Source organism: Petaurus breviceps, unplaced genomic scaffold, assembly GCF_028583685.1.
Source record: "Petaurus breviceps papuanus isolate PSGF00001 unplaced genomic scaffold, PetGlider_PUasm1.0 67, whole genome shotgun sequence".
NCBI classification, from domain to species: domain Eukaryota; kingdom Metazoa; phylum Chordata; class Mammalia; order Diprotodontia; family Petauridae; genus Petaurus; species Petaurus breviceps.
In genome coordinates, this window is record NW_027186446.1 from 2,157,832 (window position 1) to 2,171,215 (window position 13,384).

Genomic DNA, 13,384 nt, shown 5'->3' on the forward strand with positions numbered 1-13,384 from the left:
TTGTGTTATCCTGATTGTGTTTCCACAATGCTCAAATTGTTTCTTTCTGACTGCTTGCAGTATTTTCTCCTTGATCTGGGAACACTGAAATTTGGTATCTTTTTCAAGAGGTGATTAGTAAATTCTTGCAATTTCTATTTTGCCCTCTGGTTCTAGAATATCAGGGAAATTTTGGTTGATAATTTCTTGAAATATGGTTTCTAGGTCCTTTTTTTGACCATGGCTTTCAGGTAGTCCAATAATTTTTAAATTCTCTCTCCTGGATCTATTTACCAGGTCAGTCCTTTTTCCAATGAGATATTTCACATTGCCTTCTATTTTTTCCATTAGTTTGGATCTGTTTTATAGTATCTTGATTTCTCATAATGTTATTAGCTTCCATTTCCTCCAACAAAATTTTGAAGGAATTATTCTCTTCAGTGAGTTTTTGAAATTCCTTTTCCTTCTGGGCAATTTGGCTTTTTTAGACAATCTTCTCCTCGTTGGCTTTTTGGACCTCTTTTGCCATTTGAATTAGTTTACTTTTAAAGTGTTATTTTCTTCAGCATTTTTTTTTGGTTCTCCTTTAGCAGGCTGTTGATTCACTTTTCATGATTTTCTTGCATCATTCTCATTTCTCTTCCAGTTTTTCCTTTAATTCCCTTACTTGATTTTCAAAATCCTTCTTGAGCTCCTCCATGGCCTGTGACCAATTCATATTTTTCTTGGAAGCTTTTGATGCAGGAGTTCTGATTTCATTGTCCTTCTCCAGTTCCATGCTTTGATTCTTTTTGTCCCCAAAAAAGGATTGCAGGGTTTGATTGTGCTTCCTCTTCTTGCTCATCTTGCCAGTAAATTACTTGACTTTTGAGCTCTTTGCCTCAGTAGAACTCTGCTCACAGAATAGGGAGGTTTGTCCCAAATTGTTGGGGTTTTGCAGATGTCAGAGCTTTTAATTGTATGCCATCTCTGCAGTCCCCACAAGCTCTGGCACACTGACCACATACCCCAGGACCACCACCTAAGACTGTGATCCAGATCCAAGGAGGTTAAAGCAAGAGCAATTGCCCTCTGAATGGTCGCTTTGTCCCCCTATGATATACAGTCCAGGAGCTTTGGAAGCAGTCACATGGCTGCAGCCTCTGTGTCTCTGCCACTTCTAGCCCCAGGCACATGTTCCAGACTTCACTCTTCCTTCCCCCCATTTCCAACAGAGTTTCCCACTGACCTTTGACTTACTTTGACTTTGGTGGTAATGTGTTGAGAAGTCTGGAAATTTCCACAGCTGCTGGTGATTCACTCTCCTGAAGTGTGCTCTGGCCTGTCTGGGTTGTCCTGGAGCCAGAAGTGGCTCACAAAGGACTTTGCTCGGTTCCCAGCCCACTTTGAAAGACCTATCCTGTTGATCTTCCAGGCTGCCTTCAGCAGGAGGTTTGTTTCTCTCTGTCTCTTTGTGGGTTCTGTGTCTTTAAAATTTGTTTAGGGCATTTTTTTTTACAGGTATTGGATGTGGTTGGAGCCGGAGACAATGCCAAGTTTGTGCTTTTACTCTGCCATCTTGACTCCATCCTGGTTTACATATAATCATGATTTAGATGATTCTCAAATCAATTTTCATCTAGCTCTAACCTCTCTCCTGATCTGTAGAGTATCTCAAGATGAATACTCTGTAGACATCTCAAAATTATGTCCAAAACAAGACTCAGCATCATTTCCCCCTCAGAATTTTCCCTGTTCTCAACTTCATGACTACTTCTAGGAATTTTGAGGGAATCACCACTGTGTAAATTAGAATGCTTTGTCTGAGTCACTGTGAGTAATAATTTGAGAATAATGGTCCATACTGGGTACAGTTCATTGGTTGAGCTATTTAGATATTTTGACATCTCTATTTGTAGTGAGTTGATTTACCATAAATAAGTACATGAAATATAGGAATATTCTTATTGGTCATATTCTAATGAATAATTCTAGCCACCAGGATGGCTTAGTCTTTTTGCATTCTCCATTTGAAGGGAGATCACTTTCAGGCATATTTGACAAATTAAATTGTATTTTGTTTGAAGACCTCCACTAAAAAAAAAAAATCCACTCCTTCCTAGGTAGCCAGCATCATTTTTAGATTGCTCTAATTTTATTAGGATTTTTTTTCTTACATGTAGCCCAAGAGAAGCAGTGTGACTTACTGGATAAAGAGCTGACCACAGAGCCTGAGGGACCTGTCTATGTGTTCCTGGACAAGTCACTTAACCTCTTAGTATTTTAAGTACCTGTCAAGAATCCAAGTTGCAAAGGGAGTTTCCTTATCAGAGAATTCCTTGTGTCAATATAATCAGAGATCTTGTCCCTATCCTATCCATCCTAAATCTTATTCTCTGAGTCTTCAACCTATTACTTCTTGGATAAGTACAGTAACAATACCAGCTATGCAGTATACAAAGGGATTTCTTTTTAGAATGAGAGTAGAAGCAAATTATATTCTAGTGGCAGTAATAACAGAGAAAGGCATTTAAATTGGAACTAAAGGATCTTAAGGGAAACTATTGTCTGAAAACATGAGTAAGAATTTTCAAATACTGGATCATGTACCTTCCTTTGGAGATTTCTAAGGATATGATAGATGCCCTTGTGTTAATGTCATTTTAGAAAGAAGGAAGAGGTGATTTCTTTAGATCTTATCTCACTGTTCACACTAAAGCATTGTGTGGTCATAATTCACATCTAAGAAAGCAGTCTAGCTAATGACTATAAATAAATGTTTCTAATAACTTTTCTCTTAGGGTATTTGGTATCATTTTACTGAAATCCATAAAGAGGCCTTCCTGAAGTGTGGATTTTTTTTTCTATTAAAATCTGATAGAGGACTTCTGGGTCATATGAAAATCAAGATGACAGATTAGTCATTTGATCTTAACAGGCTCAACTTTCTGATCCCTGCAAAAGACTGTGCACCAAGTAAGTCTAAGAAAAAAAGTAGACAGAACTGCAACAGGGGAAAATTGTCACTAGAGAGTTCTCTTATTTAGAGGACTTAATCTTCCATCTGCTCACTGAAGATTCTTATTCTAGCCCCCAAACTGGGGCAGTGGTCTGTCTATATAGGCAAGTTTTCTACTGTGATGACAGTGCCTGAAAACAGTTACTGTTACACTCCCTTCCCCGCACCCCCCCCCCCACACACAAAATGATTCTGCAAAGCCACATGATGAGGGTGGGAATTTTTTTTTTTCATTTTTCAAATGCTTTATTAACTTCTGATTTACATCATTCATTTCCACCAGATTTTGAGTTACACATTTTCTCCCCGTTTTCCCCCTACCCACCACCCCAAAATAGCAGTCCCACAGGATATCCCCTTATCCAATCTGCTCTCTCCCATATCTTCTCTCTTACCCCCTTTGAATTTTCCAGTAGGGCATGGTGGATCTCTATGCCCCAGTGTTTGTATTTCTTATTTCCCAGTTACATGTAAAATAGTATTATTATTAATAATATATATATGTATATATATATATATATATATATATATGTAATTTAAACATTTGATATTAAAACTTTGAATTCCAGGATGGCCAGGTAGAACAGCGAGTAAGAGCACCGGCCCCAGTGTCGGGGTGACCTGGGGGATCGAATCCTGGCTCAGATACTTAGCACCACACCCAGAAATAACTGGCCTTGGAAACTTAAGCAAGTTACTTAACCCCAATTGCTTAAAAACAACAAACAAAAAACCAACAACTTTGAATTCCAGATTCATTCCCTTCCTCCCTTGTCACTGGACCTTACTGGAAAGATAAGCAATTCAGTATAGGTTGTACATGTATAACTTATGTGAAACATTAACATAGTTTTTATATTGTAATTCCCTCCATCCTATCCCAAATCCCACTAGTTCTATTCTCTACTTTGATCCCATCTTTTTTCAAAAGTGGGTGCTTCCATCTTCCTCCCCCCCAGCCTGCCCTCCATTCCATCATCCCCCCTTTCATCCTCTTCCCCCCTACTCTCCTGTAGGGTGAGATACCCTATTTAGTATGTATTTTATTTTCTCCCCAAGCCAAATTCAATAACTTTGACCCATTCCCTTTTGCCTTCCTATTCTTCCCCTCCATTGTAACCTTTTTCCCTTGCCACTTCTACATGAGATAGTTTACCCTGTTTTGTCTTTCCCCATCTCCTCTCATTATATTCTTCTCTCACCTCTTAATTTCACCTTTAAGTATCATCCCTTTTTATTAAATTGGTCCTATGCCCTCTATCTATGTCTACCCGTAAACATATATACACACATTGACATATGTATTCATATGCCCATATACCCTATGATATAGACATACATACATACATACATATATATATACATACATATATATACATATATATATATGTATATATATATAAAATTTGGAATGCTTCACAAATTTGCATGTCATCCTTGTGCAGGGGCCATGCTAAACTTCTCTGTATCGTTCCAATTTTACTATATGTGCTGCCAAAGCTAGCACGAGGGTGAGGATTTTAGAGCCCTGAAGAGATGTTATCTTTTGTGTGGTAGATGATGCTACATTAAAGACCTTAAAAGATTCAGGAATCCTCTTAAAACATCCCCTCATATTCCCTTTATTTCCCTAAAATATGAATGGGGTAGACTGCAAGAAAACCTCAGGTGGAGTAATACCTATTTTTTCAGAGGTTAACCAGATGAGAATCTAAATGAGTGAACCCTTGTTCAGTCAGCCAATTAGAGGCGTACTTACTAACAAAGTCAAGGAAACCAGAAAGATTAACAACAACAACAACTACCACAGCAATAACTAAAGCATCAAAAGTACTAAGAAAAAAAAAATCCTCAATTAAAGTCTGGACCATAAGCAAATGAATCAAATTAGAGATTCTTTAACCAGAAAAGAATTTGTAAGCTTCAATGGAAATGTAAATCTGCTTTAACAAATATTATAAAGCAGAAGAGGGTGAGCCAATGTTCGATAAAAGAGAAAATTCTATGAACTTCTCAATATGAAGCAACTCTCAAATTGTTTACAAAAAGAAGTAAAATCTACAGAAGAAGAAATTAGAAATAAACTTAGATCATGGAGGATGGAGCCAAGATGGCAGAATAAAATCAGGAAATTGCTTAAGCTCCGGCATCAAGCACCTCCAATACCTGTAAAATATGACTCTAAATAAATTTTAGAGTTCCAGAACCCACAGAGTGACAAAGAGAAACAAATTTCTCACTGAAGAGAGCCTAGCAAGGTGACAGGAAGGGTCTATCACACCAGGCTGGGGGCTGAGCAGTCCCGTGTGAGCCAGGCTGGTCCATCCAGTGGCACAGACCAGTCTAAGCAGACTTCATGATAGTGAATCATCAGCAGTTGTGGCAGTTTCCAGACTTCTCAACCCATAAATGTTAAAGAGAAAGTAAAAGGTTAGTAAGGAACTCTGTTGGAACTGAGTGTTTGAAGAGTGAGGTCCAGCCATTGCCCCTGGAGGCAAAAAGTGGTGGCCATGGAGGAGCTGCAATTGCTGCCTCCTGGCTCTCTCCGGAGTTCCTTGCCTGAGTTCATAGGGGAACCAAGTGACCATTCAGAGGGTAATCGCTCTTGCTTTGTTTGACCTGCTTGGATTTGGATCACGGTCTTGGGCCATGGTCCTGGGGTGAAAAATGAAAAAATGTGCTAGAGCTTATGATTGCTGTAGAGAGGGCACCCTCCTCATAGCTCTGGCAACTGCAAAAATCCCAGCAATTTGAGACAAAGCTCTCTCCACTCTGGAAGCAGAGCTCTATCATGGCAAAGAGCTCAAAAGTCAAGTAATTGACTGGCAAGATGAGCAAGCAGTGGAAGAACAAACAGACCATAGAATCCTTTTAAGGGGACAAAAACGATCATGGAACCAGAAGAAGACAACAAAGTAAAAACTCTTGCATCAAAAGATTCTAAGAAAAATATGAACTGTATAGGCCAGGAACAAGCTCAAGAAGGATTTTGAAAATCAAATAAGAGAAGTGGAGGAAAAATTGGAAAGCAAAATGAGAATAATGCAAGAAAATCACGCAAAGCAAGACAACAGCCTGTTAAAAGAGACACAAAAAAATAACTGAAGAAAATAACACCTTAAAAAAATAGACTAACTCAAATGGAAAAAGAGGCCCAAAAAACCTTATATCATAAATTAAAATTTTATATACTAAATATCCACACTTCTAGGTGAAAGAAGTTACTCTTTGGCAAAAAGTATAGGAAAAAATATAGAGCAGTCTGGCAGAAATTGAGCATAGAACAACATCTCATACCATATAATAAAATAAGGTCAAAATAAGTAGTACTTAGACATAAAGGGTTATATTATGTGCAAATTAGAGAAATATAAAAATTTAGACTTTGCAGTCCTTCATTTCTTTTCTTCCTAGTGTCATTTCTCTGTCTCCATAATGCTGCATTCCTGTTAGATATATGGATGAGAAAAGAGTATATGACTAAACAAGGGATAGACCATATAATGACAGGCAAAATGTATAGTTTTGATTACATAAAAATTTAAAAAAGTTTTTGTGCAAAGAAAATCAATGAAAACAAAATTAGAAGGAAAATTGAAAATGGGGGAAAATTTATAGCATTTCTCTGATAAAGGTTTCAATTTTCATCAATATAAGGAAATGAGCCAAATTTATTTTTAAAAATAAGTCATTTACACTCATTAAGTGGTCAAAGGATGCAAGGAGGCATTTTTCAAAGAAGAAATCGAAACTTTCAATAGAAATATGAAAAGATGCCCTAAATCACTCAACCAGGGTAATGAAAATTAAAACAACTCTGAGGTACTATCTCATACATAACAGGTTGGTAACAAGATAGAAAAAGAAAATCACATGTACTGGAGGCAATGTGGAAAAACATGATCACTAATGCATTGGTGGTAAAGCTGTGAACTATTCCATTTCTTCTGGAGAACAATTTGAAATTATTCACAAAGGGCTATAAAAATGTGTATATCCTTTGATCTAGCAATACCATCACTAGATCTGTATCTCAAAGAGATCAGAGAAATATGAAAAGGACTTTATGTACAAACATTTATAATAGTTCTTTTGGTTGTAATAAAAATAAGAAATTAAGAGCATGCCCATCAATTGGGCAATTATTGAACAAATTGTGGTATATTTGAGATGGAATGCTATTGTGTCATAAGAAATGATGAGCAGAATGGTTTCAGAAAAAAATTATGAAAGACATATAAACGGATGAAAAGTGAATTGAGCAGAAAAAGAAGGATATCTTACACAGTAACAAATATTATAATGATGATGAACTATGAATGACAGCAACTCTGATTAATACAATGATTGAAGTCAGTTTGCAAAGTCATGAAGAAAAATGCTATCTACCTCCAGAGAGAGCTGATGAACTCTGAGTTCAGATAAAGCCATAAAAGTGAATGAAAAAGTCCTAGAATTAAAAAAACATAATTAGCAAGTTTCTAAAAATTGCATCCATTTTGAATATCTGTGGACTATAGAAATAAAAGAAATTTAGAATCCCAAAATGGTGAAGTCCAGAAAATTTGACAGAAGTGAAACAAAAGATTAAAAATGCACATCAATTCTATACAAAATCGAAGTCGCTAACCTTTGAATATAATAGTCACAGTGATAGTTTAAGGATTAAGAAGTACCTTAAAAATAGTTTGTATAGCAGAAATTTAACTAGGAGGCATAGGAAAACAAGGCCAAAAGTGAGAAAAATCCAGGAAAAACACAGTTTAAAGAAAAAGAAAAAAGATGTTAAAGGAGAGTCGGAGATATGTGGGAGCTAGCTCTAACTCACTTATTAGAACCAATTTATAAATGTTCACTGTGAGCAATCACACCTTGAAAATCAGTTACAGGGGCAGCCAGGTAGCACAGCAAGTAAGAGCACCGGCTCCAGTGTTGAGAAGACCTGGAGATCGAATCCAGGGCTCAGTCACTTAGCACCCACCCAGAAACACCTGGCCGTGTAACCTTGAGCAAGTTACTTAACCCCAATTGCTTAGGGGCGGCCAGGTGGCTCAGTGAGTAAGAGCACCGGTTCCAGTGTCAGGATGACCTGGATCAAATCTGGGCTCAGATACTCAGCACCACACCCAGAAATAACTGGCCCTGTAACCCCAATTGCTTTAAAAAAAAATCAGTTACAAACCAGAACTCAATTTATTTTTTTATTGTCTGCATTAAAGAACTTCATGAAAAATAGTAACAATACAAATTTAACATAAAAGTGTTGGGTTTTTTTTTCCTAGAGATCTGGTTGTTAAACATCTGCCAACAAACCTTTGAGGTAAACAAACAATTTTGAGAGACTTGAGAATTGATTAATCATGATTCCAGAGAACTCATGATGAAGTGTGCTACCACTTCCTGACAGAAATAGACTAAATATTCAGAATGAAACACATTTTTAAGATGTACAATATTAGAATTTTAGAATTTCTTTTGAGATGAGTCACATTTTATTTTGATTTGGGACACATTTTTTGACATGGAAAATATGAGATTTTTTTTGCCGATGTCTATTTGTTATAAGAGTTTTGATTTTCTTTTCTTTTTCTTTGTTAGTGGTATATGAGTAAGGTAGAAGGGATTTTTAAAAAGCGTTGATAATTGAAAAAATTCAATCACATTTAATGTATTGCTGAATGTTATGGAATACTACTCTTTGAAGAATTGAATTTGTGAATCACATAAAGGTCATTACAGAGATAAATAGTAGAAATGAAAGGCCTGTAAAATATTAACAGGGAAGGAAAAACAAAAGATTTGTATAATCAGACAAGGAACCAGACTAGTCATATGTTTCAGGGGTATATAAGGAATGCCAGAAAATTTAAAGAAAGAAAAGCTCCCAGGATATATGAGAGACCATTGTCAAGAATGACCCAGAATAAGAAATCATGGATGTATTGGTATCTCAACTGTTAGGAAGGTAGCTACATTAATAAAATTTATAAATTAATTATCATATTATTGATATACTGTTATGCACATGGACAGTTTTTCAGTGTAGGTAATGAAAGGGAAAAAATTGAATTTTGAATGAAAATACTTGAGCAAGATCATGCCAGGTTTGGTTTCTCAGAAAATTCAGTCCTTTCCTTACTATGAAGTGCCATGGAATGACACACTCCAATTGACTGATTATATCCTAAGGGTATGACAATATACTAAATTTATAGCTTCTTTTATGGGTGTCAAGTGTCTCCTGGTGACAAAGACAAAACTAATCAAGGGCTTGGAGAGACACCCACACATTTTACCTGCCTCATCTTGCAGCTCACCAACAACTTTGAGACTATGACAAACCTGTAGGCAGGATAGGCAGAGGACAGGTTAAATGCAGCATAATAGAGGCAGAGTCCATAGGCCCAGGATCATAGAGAAATGACACTGAGAAGGAAAGAAAAGAAAAAGCGTTGTAAGGAAGTCCGAATTTGGATGTGACTTCTTAGACAATTAGAATTTTTCTAGGTCATCCAGAGGGCATATTGAAGACAAATAGAAGTAGAAAGAGTTGGCTGAAAAAAAAAATTCTAATGCTTCAAAATACGTGAAAACTTAAGGGGCTATTTGAGGGGTGTTGAGCTTCTGAGAATGGATGTGTTTGGTGTGATTTTGATTAACATTATTAGAAACATTGTAGATGAGTTCTTATATTTCTGGGAGAGGAGGAAGAAGAATGAATTATAGTTTCCATAGAATGCCAAGATTCTATGATTCTAAAATTTTATTGAAGAGGGTATATCTCTTTCTCTCTTGAATAGTAATAATCGTGCTTGACTATAAGTGGATGAACTCAATTCATCCCTATAAATGTGATAGCTTATGAAAATCTTGAGGGCTGATTTGTATTCTTTTTCTTGTCATCAGAAAAGTAAACATTAAGACACTGATGACTGTCAAAAATATGCACAATATTAGAATTGTGTCTAGGATTTTCTATGTATAGCCTTGCCTGAAAAATTATTATTAATGGTCATAAACAAAACAAAACAAAAAACAGATCCTCACCCATGCCTGTGCAAGAATAGATTTATTTTTTCATTGCTTGATTCAATTAAATGTTGGTGATCACCTACTTAGATAAATGAGGCCGATATCTATAGGCCACTAAACCCTGCTGATATATAAGGGTTATCTTTGTGTAGCTCACAAAGGTTCATTCGTTTTATCCATTGCAAACACCCTTGTAAAACATTTACTATAATTATTGTAGAAAGGTTCTCCTGGTAGGCTACTAGGGGTCTCTAAGTAGTCCTCAAAATTCTCCGGGTTTCCCACATGTGCTTTCTGAGTAGTCCAAGGTTGTTATCAAGATTTAGCTATCAATGTTCTCTAGGATACCTGTAGCAAGTTCCTAGTACTCATAAAGTTTTTCCAACCAGTCTATGGATGGGTCCAAGGTTCAAGTAATGAAAAAAAATGTGTTTGATTATGCCTTTATGGGCTTTACTATATTTTTTCCAATGCAGAATTGAATTCCTAGTAAAAGTCACACTAAGTTAACATTTTAAAAATGTTTTCTCCCATAGCAATTATGAGTTCTGATTGAATACCATAATACAATATGTTTTTGTTATTTTAGGCTATTGTGCCAAAATGGACTGCAATCAGTGGCACATAGGACCTTCAGTGCCACTAAAGCGACTTAGAGGCTAACGCATGAAGAAGCTGCATGTTAGACTGCAGCTATCTCCCACCTGCCCTGGAAAACATGAGAACTATACCCCAGTCTTTTCCTTTTGTATTTTAGACAAAGCTAACACTGTGCCAAGGGCTTATGTTTTTCTCTTTCCTGTCTGGCACATCACAAGCAAGTGTGGGGCCAGTGTCACTGCCCATTCTTGGCCAAAACATCAAACAAAGCAAGCAGGGCTCACTCTGGACCTTGGGGAAAACCCATAGCCTCCATGCAAAAAGGTGCACATGGAGAAGTGGCAGTGTAATTAGGCTCCTCAAAGGAACTCAGGAATGTGTCCCGTCTGAGCTGGCAGATGAGATGTCAGAGCTTCAGGAAGTGAAAAATGCAGAATTCTTTTCCTTTAAAAAATTATTTAAGTGCTGGGTGTTCAGTTCTCAAGTTTCCAAGATATTTCTAACTTGAAATTGACGAGGTGGGAAGTTACATCTTTAAGAAAAGAAAAACTTAGTATAATTTTAGAAACTATCTAAGTTTGCCAAGGTGAAGTATGCTACTGTGGGGTTACTGTTTTTATAAAGCAAGAAGAGTACATATGTGTGTGTGTGGATGTGTGTACATATGTATGTCCATGTGTGTGGAGGAGACAAACACACACAGAAGCACTCAGGAATATGGATGCAAAACAACAACATATTTGAAAGTGAAAGTTATTGAATTTTAACCTTGTTTTAGGTAACAAAAGAAGCTGTCACCACCATCAACAACAGTGGCAGTACAAGAGCTGTGATTGTATTGGAACATTTAGGGACACTGTTTTTTCTGAGGGCACAAATAGTATGTTCCTCCCAGCCAGATACTTCTGAGTTATTGAGTGAAACACCTGGCAGTCCTAATGATTGGCCATTTCTGCTATTAATTCAGTATTTACAGAGGAACTGTTTATACTTTGAATCTTCAAATAGGTTCCTAGGAATTTCTTTTTGTGATAAATCAGTAGAAGGATGGGAGAAAAAGAATGGGAGTGTTCCTATGCCCCTTGCCACTAGCTGGGTCGATTTTCAGTTAATAGTTAGCCAGATATGAGCAGTATATGTAAACCAAAAATTGTTAAAGAATAAACAATCAATTACTGTCTGCATCTTTTATTATTTTTTTGTGTTCTACACATATTCTTGGGTCCTCATTAAAATGAAATACATGGATGGAGTCAATAACAAAACCTGGAAAAGTTTTCTGCACACATTCCTCTAGGCCTTTCTACCAAACCAATATAAGACTATGACATTCTTCATTTGACATATCTTATGTCATACAATGCAGTTTTAGGGAATTCAAAGAATAATGCCAATGGAGTCAGAAGACCTATGTTCACATTCCTTCTCTAATACTTAAATCTTTGTGACTTTTGACAAATTACAAATATCTAGCTGGGAGTTTTACTGGACTGAAAGTATAATATTATTTTCAAAGAACTTATATGACAGCTAAAAAAAAACTTACCATAGGATCTAGTTCATAAATCAAGAGCTGGAAGGAACTTCAGAAAGCCATCTATTACAAACACTTACTATAAAAATAATGTGTAAAGTGGCCAGAAATTTACAGGTGGAGAAAGGGAGAAAGGAAGGAAGACATGATAGCAAGGAAAGATGGAGAGAAGGATGGGAGGGAAGAAAGGAGTGAGAGCCAGTGGGTAAGGGAAGGAAAGAAGGAAGGTGGGAAGGAAGGAAGAAAAGAAGGAAGGTAAAAAGAGAAAAAAGAGGGTAGGTAGGAAAGAAAGGAAGGAAAAAGGCATGCAAACCCTAATCATCAGCCTGCATGGGACAGAAAAGAGAAAAAAAATCTATACTGAGCATGCCTGAAAATGTGTAACTCTCTACATTTTTAAGATGTTCCCTTCTCTGGCAGGAGGTGATTGGTATGTTTCACTTTCTGTCTTCTAGTTTCCTGGTTGATCAATCAGTTGATCAGAATTTTAAAATTTTTGAAAGTTGTTTTTCTACATAATAGTACATATAAATCAATTGTGGAGATCTTCTCACTTTCCCCTGAAACTGTCCATTTCTTCACTTCATAATACATGGCAAGATTCCATTTCATTCATATGTCCTAATCTGTTAAGCCCTTCACCAACAGAATAACCCTTTTGTTTGCAATTGTTATACATACATATATATATATATGTATATGTACCAAGTGGATATATGATTTATTGACATAAAAAGTCACCTTATTGTCCAATTAGAAGATCAAGGAAGAAATTGCCTTCCAGATCTATTGTTAGGGAAGAATTAATGATTAAATATGTTAAAGCGAACTAGATAAAATGGTATATATCCTGTTATACACACACACACACACATATCTCTATCTATCTATCTATCTATCTATCTATCTATCTATCTATCTATCTATCTATCTATCTATCTATCTATCTGTCCAGAGGAAAAAAACCTTTCCCTCTTTCACTGATCTCTTTGAGAAGTCTGTTTCTGTTTCTCAGGAAGTTTCCCTAGTTGCCCCCAGTCCCTGGAACATACTTCTGTCTCAAATCCACCTCCTGTTTTCCCTGGCTTCTTTCAAGTAGCATCTAAAAACACCTTCTGCAAGAAATCTTCCCAAATTCCCCTTGTTGTTAGTACTATTATTCTGTTAAACATTTCCTATTTATTCTACTTCTTTTCACATATTTATTTGAATATTGTTTCTCCTACTAAACTGTGAACTCT

General features: G+C 36.4%; 1 non-coding gene across 1 annotated transcript; it reads right to left on the bottom strand.

Moving 5' to 3' along the window:
* Positions 1 to 4,377: 4,377 nt before the first annotated feature.
* On the bottom strand, positions 4,378 to 4,484 carry LOC138173939 (U6 spliceosomal RNA). Its single transcript, XR_011171586.1, has one exon. It is a non-coding gene; the product is annotated as a U6 spliceosomal RNA (small nuclear RNA).
* Between the last annotated feature and the right edge of the window lie 8,900 nt (positions 4,485 to 13,384).